The sequence below is a fragment of the Nuphar pumila genome, chromosome 9 (genome assembly GCF_984573655.1).
Source record: "Nuphar pumila chromosome 9, dmNupPumi1.hap1.1, whole genome shotgun sequence".
NCBI classification, from domain to species: domain Eukaryota; kingdom Viridiplantae; phylum Streptophyta; class Magnoliopsida; order Nymphaeales; family Nymphaeaceae; genus Nuphar; species Nuphar pumila.
The window spans coordinates 107,134,308-107,146,766 of record NC_143257.1 but is presented as its reverse complement, the minus strand read 5'-3'; the positions used below and the strand labels follow the sequence as shown (position 1 = coordinate 107,146,766).

Sequence of the window (12,459 nt, the reverse complement as noted above, 5' to 3'; positions counted from 1 at the left end):
TATATGTGACAATATAGTATAAACTACACATTTATTTGATACATACACGTTTAATATAACTACTATCCTTAGTAAATATAATTGCGCAATATCATACACATATAAGACATAAATATGATGATTGATTACAAGCAGTGAAGCACTTCAAATATCCCTATCCCACACAAAATGATGTTTGACAAAGAAACCCCTAAATTAAGAGTTTTGAATTTGCACAAATCAATGAAAGTTCAGGTTTTCATGTAATCACTTAAGTCACTAGTCCAAGGCCTAATTAAGTTCAAGGTTTCTAAGAAACCAAGAAAGAGGTAAACGTTAGCACAACAATGCATATTTCTTCAACAAACGTAAAAAAATTTCTGTTTTGTTAAGGCATTACGCTAACAAATTTTATGTCCCAATCAACGAAGTGCTCATACGAGGCAAGGTTGCTTAAGCAAAGATGACATGACTATGCATTTGTACGAACGTATGTTTTTGAAATATCGCCCTGGATGACTCAATCTAATCCACCTAAAATAAGCATAATACTCAAGTGTCACAATGCCCAAGTGGTTGACATGCCTCGAGCAGGCAAAGTACTCTTTAGCGCTGTTGGGTTAGAGTAAACTCAATCTAAATTAAGCAATGTAATTGTAAGCATCGATGTGCCAAAGTAGTTGTGCCTCTTCAGGCTGATGCTCATAAAGGCTAATAACGGCAGAGCAGTCGATGAAAAATGATTGCATCATATGCATACTTCTAATCGATCAAAGATGATCAGATCATATGCATACTTCTATGATCTGTTGTTCAAAGAGAGATACTCGTTAAGCGTTATTGTGTCAAAGTAAGTTATCCACCCAAATGAATGAAGTGCTCGTGAAGGCCAAAAACACTTAGAAAGATGTTTATATCCATATAAAGAAACATAATGATGGTCATCGCCCGCTCAAGCAAAAACTTGTACTTTGAGGGTATGTTTGATGGCTTATCCAGGGTTGGATGAAATGAACAAAAAAGATAGAATATAACAATAGTTTTGTTTGTTTCGTAACAATTGTTCCAAGTTCAACGTTTGTTTGCATCATACTCAGATGCTATGTTCCAAATGTCTGTTGTTTAATTACGATATGCGGACAACTTGCACAGTCATGGATAATGGGTCAAATTACTTCATTTTGGATTGTATAACCCGATTCATCCACCATTTTACATGTTTTAAGAAGTTTATTATGGTTTTTTGCTTGGATATGGATTTAATTACGAAATTATATCTAAAATCATGAACTTTTGCCCTAAATATGGATTTGGAATTGAATTTTTGCCCCAAATATGGATTTGACATCAACATTTACTACCGTTGGATAAATACCTACAATTGGCTGTTTTATTTGCTCCCTTGCTTGATACTCATCAGGTGACAAGTTGAAACAGTAACCTTCCAATCCTGTCACTTTTTCTCACAGCTAAAAGGACTTATCATCCAACTATGATTTTTTTTTGCCATTCAACATCTACTGTATTTCTCAAAATGATGTTGAACCACTGAGCTGTGGATATGTGTATTGTATGCAAATCATGTTGAACCACTGATGCCAGGTTTTAGATATGTATTTCTGAAAATGATTTTTGTATGATTATGCTAACATGTAATTATTGATTTGGATTTGAATTTTATTTTAGGGCATTAGGAGGATTTTATGCATTGCACATTGCCAGTTGGATGAGATACCATAAAACACTTTGGCTTTTGCTTGTTGGAAGTGCAGATGTCTTCCCAAGACTACTCCATGGCAACTGCTGATGTTGATGCAGAGGTCAGGAAGCTGGTGGAGAAAGCATATGCAAGGGCAAGGCATATCACCACCACCCATATAGACATTATTCACAAACTTGCACCACTTTTGATAGAAAAGGAGACGGTTGATGGGGAGGAATTCATGAGCCTCTTCATTGATGGCAAGCCTGAGTTATGTGTCACTTGATTTGACTGAGTTATGTGTCACTTGATTTGACGTAGATTTTGCCATATGGTTGTATTATATGTTTAGCTGTATTGCACTACATAAATGAAAAATTCAATGCATTGAGGGAACAAACATCCTCGTCTATATATTCTTTCAGAAATTTAATTTCAAATGACAATATGGTGATTGTCTAATAATTGCAAATTGATGCAAGTTACACTGGAGTGGAAAGAGAAAAACAATGGTTATTGATGCTAGCTATTTCTACCTCTCTGTCTCTCTTCTAGGCCAACAACTTCATTGAGCATATCTGATGCATCTTTGTCCATGTCAAGCTTAGCAAGGGCAATTGCTTGCATGTAGAAAGCAGCGGGCTACTCTGGGTACACACATTGTGCTTGCATTGCATCCTGTAGAGAAGCACCGACATTTTGCAGCCAAGCTCAACGTTTTGGCAGTGTAATCCCGTAAGTTGTTTGATAAGATCCAATGAGTGGATGTCACTAGATGCTCGAAAACACATCACTGAAAGCCATAGGTGTTGTACTGCATCATGTGTTGCAAGCATAGTGACAAACATTTTTATCGACAATTTCTCATTTTTCAAAACTCGCAAGAAATTGAAAAAATTTCATAAATCTAACATTTTTTTTGACAAAATTGTGCTAATAAAAAAATATAAAAAAAATTTTTTATAAGAAAATATTAATAAAAATTATTTAAAAATAAAAACACATTTTTTGCAATAAATAACCATTTAAAACATAAATATCACGTTTAAATCATGGTATTTATGTTTTTATTTTGAAAATCTCACGATATTTTGAAAATCTCACGAGAAATTGCCGTTTTAAACTTTCAGCAATTTCTCACAATATTATCTCAAGATTTTCATAAATCTCACGATATTTGTCACTACTATGGTTGCAAGAAAGTGCCACAAACTGCTGCCAAACATTTGGCCACAATTGAAAATGTCCCTACTATAATGACTGAAAGACAAAAGCAGGAAAACCAAAGCGTGCTCAAAGTGTTTTGGTTGCATCACCAATCATTCAAATGACATATTGTCCATTTTATCGGTAGGGGATCTGAATTTTTTCTTGAAATCAAATTCCAGATATCCACAGTAACAGTAAATAGCACTAGATTATACTTTGTTCTTATTATAATTTTAAATAAGAGAGCAATTCCGCTTTCTTTTGAAAAATAAATTTTACAACCTTACGGAGAAAAAAAGAAAAATGAATTTTACAACCTTACGGAGAAAAAAGAACATAGCCTTTAGGCTCCATTGAGACTGCCTTGCTGGGTAAGAAACCCTCCAAAGACTAGGTTTGCGAAAAAAAATTCACACAAAGCATCAACGCATCAAAACAACCAATCAAAATTGGGCGTGTTCTTAGAAAAAATTTAACTGGTAATAAAAAATTCTGTTCGAACCATTCGAAAATGAAAAGGAAAATATTATTGATCACATAAACTGCCACCAACAAAGTAAAAAAGAAGCTTTACAAGTGAAAAAAAACCATTTAAAAAATGATGAAGCTCAATCGAAGATGTCTTCTGAGCAGCAAACCCTCCTCGACAAAGAGCTCCTCCCCCAGCCAGACATGGCCGATCATCTCATCAGGCCTCCACCACCACCTCCCGACCTCCTCCCTCTTGCTCCACAACTACGCAACATGATGTGCCTCAAAGAGAGATCCTTTGACTCCCTGCCACCATCGTCGCGACTGCCAACACCACCAGGAGAGGCAATTCGCCGAAACCCTCATCGGGATGCCAGAGGAAGAAGCGAGGGATGGCCTCCAATTGCTTTAGCTGGTGCTAGGAACATCGTCGGTTGTCGTTGTTGAAAAAGACAAGGAAGAGCTAGGCACTAGTTACGAGAAGGGCGAGAGGAATAGAGACGGCGACGACGGTTGTGTAGTCACCGCGCAAAACATTATTCATTGCGTCCAATGCTCGTTAAAAAACATGTTCTTGATGTTTTTTTTGTGCCGTGTGCCACACAGGTGAGCTATCAAACATACCTTAAAACTTGTTAAATTGAGTTGGGTTCATATTTTCTTCATGCGAAATGCACTGGTTTGCCAAGAGGCACTCGATATTCCTATAATCAAGACTATACCATCAAACTCATTCACGACTTACACTTATTACAGACGATGGATACCACTCGAGTGACAGTATTTTGAACAATAGACCCAACTACTGCAATAACAAAATATATTTAAAATATAATGTTGCGTTCTTTTGACAAAAAAATACTCCACTTTGAACATTCATTCAAGCATCTAGGCACAAAAATATATAACATAAAAAACACCCAAATGTTTCATCTAATGCTAATGTAATTTTTTTTAAAATTAATAATTATTAAAACAATGTATTAGTCATAGGTTCATCAACGAATGAATAAATAATTAGATATACATTAGAGATATTCTTGTACGTTAATATTATTCATGCATCACGTTGTGTAAGACACTTGTCTTAGTATACTGTTGAACCGAATGGTTGAAGGACCAAAATTGTGTTTGCACAGTTAAGATGAAATTGAAGAACTCATGCTTTGGTACATAAGGTGCCTAAGATCGATACTACTCTAAATCGTGGAGACTTGAGTTACGATTCAAAACAAACATTTTTGGCCAATTGTGTTTTAACATATTAAATTTATTTGAAACTAAAATACTTTTTTATCAAAAATGATATCGACTTCGTTTTTGAAAAATCTAGGTGGTTTGCACAACTATAACTTAGGTTTGTCCGTTGACTTTGTTTACTATAGTATTGCTTTTTTAAACACGATTTTATAATAAAAACTTTAAACATTTTTTAATATGTTATTGAATACATAATTGTGACCTACCCAACCACATTTTTTTAACCAGCTATCCTCTACCGCTGCATTAAAAAAATAAATCTAAAATTTTGATAAATTTTGCTCAAGATATTGCACTAAGTAATTATTTTAAGAGTCTAACTTTAAAAAATATTTTAAAATATAATGATTATATCTATTAAAATTCACGTGGATACTGCTATCGATATCAAAATTATACATTTTCCTTCAAATGAATAATTTGACATCGATAACAATAGCCTCGTGAATCGCAAGATATCAATATTTCAAAATAATTTTCAAAATCAAAATCTTAAAATAAATACTTACAATGTGATCAAATGAGCATGATGAATTTTGAGATGAACCCTAAATCTCGATGCTACTTTTCGGACTTCGACGTAAGGTCAACCACCTGAATTTCTCAAAAATAAGGTCAGTCTAATAGAAAAATATTTTAGCTCCAAACAAATATATTATATTAAAACATATTTGAAAACGTCTATTTTGGATCAAAACATGAGTTTTGTTTGATTGTGGAGCAAACCACAACTTGATCTCTTATGATTTTTTCGTCCTGATAGAAGCTCGTGGATCAGGTGTTCGAAATATCTAACTCGTTGATGTGTCAAGCACCCGCCTAAAGCCTACACCAAGAAAAAAAAAACCAAAATCAGAAATTTTCGGACAAGGAAACAGAAAAACAACAGGGAATAACACCCAAAGTACACCAGTTATATCCACTTATATGAAAAATAGCAGCATATTATATAAGTGGAACTGAGAATAAAAGTTAAGGACGTTTAGAATCCTGCATACCACAGACGGATGATATAGTAATAATCAAAAGTACAACGGTTCGTTCGCTAAAAAAGAACAGATTTAGGCCGTGGAGGAGATGAACAAAGCAACGAGGACCATGAACAAGAAAATCTAAAAGAAAATGCAAGATTTTAAACGTGAGGGAAAAAACCAGAAACTGACCCAAAATACAAGAGCTAAAAGGCCATGAAAGAACAAAATAAATATGGTGATGCCTAACGTAGATGCCGCACCATCAGCACACAAATCAGTAAATCCGTAATTAATCAAAACCAGCCCTGCACAAATGAATCAGAAGAACAAAAACAAAAAATTCCCATAACACACCTGTGCAGATACACACCCACATAAGTAGAAACAGGAAGAGAACGATACTAGATCATAGATCTAACAGAACAATAGTAAAGAACTCATAGATCTGAAAGAGCAAGCATAAAAAAGAGATATTTTTACCAAAAAAAAGAAGAAAAAGAAAAGGTCCATAACAACAATTTACACACAAAAATCTGAAAGAAGAAGTATTAAAAGGAGACCTTTTTAAAAAAAAATTCCCATAACAACTGAATCGGGCTCATGTCAGGCTTGGGTATGGTATTAAAGGGCCTGCCAAGCCCTTACAAGACCCTAATTGATCCGGGAAGAACCAGCTTGATTTCAACCTAAGGGTGCAAACGGGTCGTATAAGGGCTGGATCTTGCCAAATCTCAATCCAAATCTGAAATGTAAATAGTAGATCCAAACTTGTATTCTAAATCTAAATCCGAATCTGAAATGTAAATAGTAGATCTTAATTTGTATTCGGATCAGAATCACACCCAATGAGGTAAGGTTGAATTTGAATCGATACAGAAAAAAAAAATGAACAAAAAACGAGCTGTTTACATTTTGAAAATGAAATTGGGTTGGATTTTGAATTGGATCAATTCTAGATCCATCTCTAAACATTGATCTGAATCCAACCAGAAACTGAAAATGATCGGATTGAACAGATCCGAACCTGCTCCGAAAAAAATCATGTCATACTCGGATAATAAGATATCCAACTATAACCGATCCATTTGCAGCCCTATTTTCACCCCTACTTTCTAACAATCACTTCAAGTCCAAATTTACTCCCTAACAAGATCTGATGATTAGGATTCACAAACAAGACAAGTTGCTCGCAACATGTCTTGTAAAGAGCTTATTAAATCATGCAAGAGTGGAGCGGGACAGATCCGGCCCCAAATAGTGTGGTTGAGTTGGGACGTTGCAAGTTCAAATCCCAATAGTATGATTGTATAACTGGCGGGGGTCTGCCTAACCCCCAGCTTGCCTATTTTGATTTTGGATCATCTTGTTAGATCGGTAAGTTTTAAAAGATTTATCAAGATTAGGTAGTGTTCAACGAATTAATAAATAGGATTTAATCTATTTGAATTAGAAGTTCTCAACTATAAAAAAAAATGAAGACCTAGGAGTTAGGGGGATCAGAGATGAAGTTCCAGATTATCATTTAATTTTCAGTTTTATTGAATTTTAGTTAAATTGGTATTTTCGCAAGGCAAAACCAGATTATCAAAAATCTAGTTGAGGCAAACCTACGTTCTTGGCAAACATGGTTTTTCCAAACCAGGCCATAGCTTTGTACTAAAAGTAGTTATTGTTTGTATTGTATTGTTCTTGAAGCTGACCTCTGTATCACTTGATGTTAATAATGCATTCTTATATGAAGAGATAAAAGGAGAAAATGTACAGGGAATATATCTCATGCATTCCTGTATGAAGAGATAAAGTACAGGTAATATCTTATGGAGTTTATTGCAAGTGGATCAATGAATGTTTATAAATTGCAAAGATCTATTTATGAATTGAAGCAAGCATTCGTGGGGCCCTACCCGGGGTTTTCCTTGCTTCGGCTCGTCATAAAAATAAAAAAAAATGGTTGAAGCAAGCATTGCACACGTGATCTCGGTGATTCCAAAGTTTTCACAGAAACAATGAAATATAAAGATTTCAAGAGATCCATATCAGGCGATACTCGTCACATACAATGCAACTAAAGACATTATCATCATCTTATTATATGTAAATAATATCATATGGACTTATATATCATAAAGTTGGGTAGGAAGACACAAAGATATACTTAATTTTCGGTTTTTCTAGTGTTGATTGAGCAGGAAATTTCAACACATGCATATCAATCTCTAACTATTGCATCTTCATGGGAGATAACTTAATATTGTGAAGAGCAAAAGCAAAAGAACATGACTAGATCATTTACAGGTTGCAAAATATAAAGCTGCAGAAGAGATAGTACTAATGATTGTATAGATTGATAATTATATGCATGATTTGGGAGTTCCTATAAGCTAATCTACCATTTAATGCGACCATATAAGCGCATTAATCTTTGGTGCAAGTCCAGTAGGTCTAAGCATATTCAAATTGATTAGCATCTTGTGCAAGAAAAGTAAAAAGTTAAGAGGTCAAAATAGGGTACGTGAGCTCAAAAGTGAAAGTAGCAGCTATATTAAAGCAAGTATGCATGCCTAAACTCAATTCACAATTTGAGGGGAAGTATTAGATTAAGCACATTATCTTGATGGGTTCAGATCAGTTTGCTAATTCCCCATACCCATTTGCAACCCTAGTTATTATCCAACAAACTCCTGATATAACCAAACGAGGAAACATGAATAAAACCCCCAAAATTAATGTGATAAATGTTGGACATTAAGGGTTTGAGTTCAACCCATAATGTGACTCGGTTTGACACTATAAAAAGGATTAGTGTGTTGTTAGTGGGCTCTTAGTAGGAGTGGAGGTTACATGAATGTTGAGAGGCAATAACTCCTCCCTGTCTTTCGTTATAAAAGAGAAAGGCGGGAAGGCTAGGCTATATGATGAGTGCAGCCAATATTGCCTATATAGTCATAATAATCATTTGGGTTTAGGGTCTTGCTCATCAACTTGAAGGCCTGAGCTCATCATGAGCATCGATACGTTGAGGAGAACACCAACCACCCGCACATCACATCAACCTCGGCATCTATTGGTACATATGCTAATTTATTTTGATTTTATGAATACGCCAACATTGGGTTATGGGCCCACTAAGCTTCCACTGAGTGTGGGTGCATTAAGAGGATTTTGTCAATGCTCACCGATGTCGGCATATTCAGTTATCGCTGCTGATGCAAACTAGAGCTTGTTGTCCCATTCTCGAGCGGGCTGTTGTGCAGTAACTAATATGAGTTGCCGGCGATCACTGCAGAAATAGGGTATTCTGTTTTACAATTTTTTTGGACTTTGCCACCACCGACCTCTGCCCAGATTCACCCACTGAGGGAGACCGTCTGCCATGTGAGGGTTACCATAGCCTGCAGCATTTTGGCCGGCTGCCGATGCCAGTAACCGCAGGTCGACCAAGGGGCCAATCGGCTTCCACTGTACACAGATTCCACTGTAGCAATGTACAGTGGAATCCAACCCAATGGTGGCCGGGCAGGTGGAGCCCTTCTCGATGCCGGCGCCGGCGGAGGCTCCGCCCAGGCCGGTGGTGATGGATGTGTTCTCGATCAACGGCATGCCCCTCACCCCTCATTTTTCTTTTTCCCTTGCTGGGTAGCTTTGTCAGAGGCATCGTTGGACAGGGGATACGATCACCGTCGCTAGTGAGGCAGGGATCAAATCCCTGTTGCCGGCGGCGACAGCCAACCCCGGCAGCGGGTGTTGCTATCGGCGACATATCTGAATAAAAAAAAGGATTGTTACCTTTGCCCTTTCAAGGTTTTCGCCGAGGAGGAGAAAGTGTCGCCTTGGATAGCCGACTGCCTCACTGGCGCTGCTAGTAGCACAGAATGGTCGTTGGAGCATGTTTTCTCCGTTTCGTTGCCGAATTGGGGGTTGCTGATGGAACCCCTTCGTTGGAAGGGGGTTTCCGTCAGGGACACCGCCGGATGGTGGTGACTGTCGCCAGTGGCGACAGCCAACCCCGATGGCAAGTGTTGCTACCGACGACATATCTGAATAAAAAAAGGATCATTACCTTTGCTCTTTCGAGGTTTTCGCCGGAGAGGTGAAAGTGTCTCCCTAGATAGCTGGCGGTGGTAGCACATAATGGTCGCTGGAGCATGTTACCGCCGTTTCGTGGATGGATTGGGGGTCGCTGATGGAACCCCTTTGTTAGAAGGGGGTTTCCGTCAGGGACATCACCGGATGGTCGTGACTGTCGCCAATGGGAAAGACTCATCGGCGGTACGGTGTCACCGTGGGGTGGCCTTCGCTGGCGAAGCCACTGGTGCCAGAGCTCTGACCCGAACGTGGGGCGACGTGAGAAACCGATGGGTGGTTTTTGGTTTCTCAAAAACCGACTATATTCATTTTTTTCTTTTTAATATCGGGACACTTTTTATTTTATGTGTCGGTCGGGTCTAGATTCGCACCCGACCCGTTGAACGGCGCAATCCAAACCTGATCCGTGTGGATCGGGTATTGGATTTATGACCGGGGCATCCCGATCCAAACCTGGATAAGCTATTGACTGGGTGGATCGGGTCTCCATCTGTCCTGGTGAGGACTCGATCCAGATCCATTACAGATCTGGTGGATCAGGTCTGTACCTGCTTACCGAATGGGACCCAAGGTCCTGGATCGGACCTAGACCCATTATGGGTTATGGGTATGGGTCTGATCTACTTTTTTTGGATCCAAAATCAGGATCCAGAAAGGATTCATTAAATATCGGGTCTTGAGCGGGTCAGACACATTCAGTGAATAGGATCCGACCCAGACCATTTGTGGTTTCAGATCTGGGTCTGATCCAGACTGTCAAGTCAGTGATCGGATCCGACCTTGTTAGATCGGGACCAAACCCATTTGGGTTTCGAGTCTGGTTTGATCCGGATGAACCGGGTCGTGATCTGAGACCAACCGTAAGGTCCAGGTTTGATTCAATCTGTATGAAATGACTCTCGATCCGAATTCAACCTGATCCGGGTATGGACCATATCTGTTATGATTCGATTAGACAGAGTCTAGATCCAGACCAAATTGGATTCAGACCTGGACTAGATACGATTTTTGGACTCAATCCAGATCTTGTATTGGATCGGACCTGTGTCCAGATCAGTATTGGATGATTGGATCCAATCCAGGACCCAATCATTATAGGCCTGGATCCAGATTGGATTGGGACCAGGGGTATTCGACCCAATATCCATTATAACTAGATTTGGATCCAGATTGGATCAGATCTGATCCAAAATAGGGTCCAAGTACTATTTATACCTGAACTGGTTCTGTGACCGATACGGTTCATTTTGGAACCGGTTTAGAGCTATTTTGACCGGTTCCTATAAGTTTTTCACCAGTCCCAAGATGTAGAGACCCTATTTTTATGAATCTATGAAAGTACAGGGGTTTTCTCATTCAGTTAGAAGTTTTTATGAGCTTTTGTTCATGTTTTGCACTGGTTTATTAGGTCCAAAATTGATTCAGGGCCGTTTCAGACCGGTTCGGGGTATTTTTAGAGTGGTTCTAGCTTGAGGTGCCCGGGTTTTACCCATATGAGTATGTTTTTGTTATTTTTCATGCTTTATAAGTTTTTAATGTTAAGAAAGCATGGCTTGTGCATGTTTAATACATGTGTTTTATATTGTTTAAGTTATGCATGCAGTTTTTTTTAAGCATGATTATGACTAATTTCATAACATTTTCTAATATGTTATCATCAAAATTAGTTTATGCATATAAGTTGAAGCATGAACTTGTATTTTGATGATATAATGCATATTGCGTCATGAATATACATGCATTAATATATATGCATGGGCATACTCCATAATACGAATATGATTTCGGTAAAAGATCTTGACTGACTAAATCATGAAATCACCAAAGTGATCTGAGTTGCGTTGATTGAAGATTCTTTGGACCGTATTAAGATTAAATATTATGATTGTATGTGACTTTATGAAATAATGATTCTACCCAAAGGTAGGTCGTAGTGTTCCAAATTCATACAGGGTGCAGTAGTAAATATTTATTCTAGCCCATGAAGCATGTTCATACACAAAGGTATAGTGCTGAATTGCTTCTAGTTACATGACCTGCTAGCTTTACCAACTGAAGTTAATTCCTTGTGAATTGAGGAGACAAAGCAACTATGAATATTATTGTTTCTATCAAAGTAAAACGATAATGACTCAATTATGCTTGTCTCAGAAAAGGTGAACAATAACAGGTCTCAATGTTTACCTTTTCATCATAAGTCTCGTCTGAACAATAATAAAGTTTTTTTTTGTTCCTTGTTGTATCAGGTTCTTTCTTCATTGACGGTTCTAGTAATATTCCCCTATTAGACGAATTTCATTTTTCGGATTGAAAAAAAATAGTGTTGTTCACTCTCGGATATATGGACTTAGATCTGGCCCTTAGGATTGACAAACCTCCTGCTCTTATAGAGCAGAGTACAATCAAACATAGGACTATCTCTGAGAAGTGGGAACGCTCGAACAGACTTAGCTTGTTGCTTTTGCAATCTCGAGTGGCTAAGAACATTCGAGGTGATATTTCTCACTACAAAACAGTGAAAGAATTTCTAGGAGTCATTGAGTCTTAACTTGTCAGTTCTAATAAGGCAATGGCTAGTATACTAATATCCAAATTAGTATCTATGAAATATACTGGTGATAGTCACATCCGACAGCGCATTTCAAAAATGAGAAACATTGCATCTCAGTTGAATGACATGAGGTTCATCATTTTCAATTCTTTCTTGGTCCATCTGATTTTGACTTCATTGCCTACTGAATATGGATCCTTCAAAATCTCCTATAATACACATAACGA

At 37.7% G+C, this 12,459-nt stretch overlaps 1 long non-coding RNA gene across 1 annotated transcript; it reads right to left on the bottom strand.

Annotated features, from left to right (window-relative positions):
- Window positions 1-3,394: 3,394 nt before the first annotated feature.
- LOC149828811 (uncharacterized) lies at window positions 3,395-6,061 on the bottom strand. Its single transcript, XR_016434347.1, has 2 exons — window positions 5,785-6,061; window positions 3,395-5,447 (listed from the first exon to the last, which is right to left on the bottom strand). It is a non-coding gene; the product is annotated as an uncharacterized LOC149828811 (long non-coding RNA).
- Window positions 6,062-12,459: the final 6,398 nt, after the last annotated feature.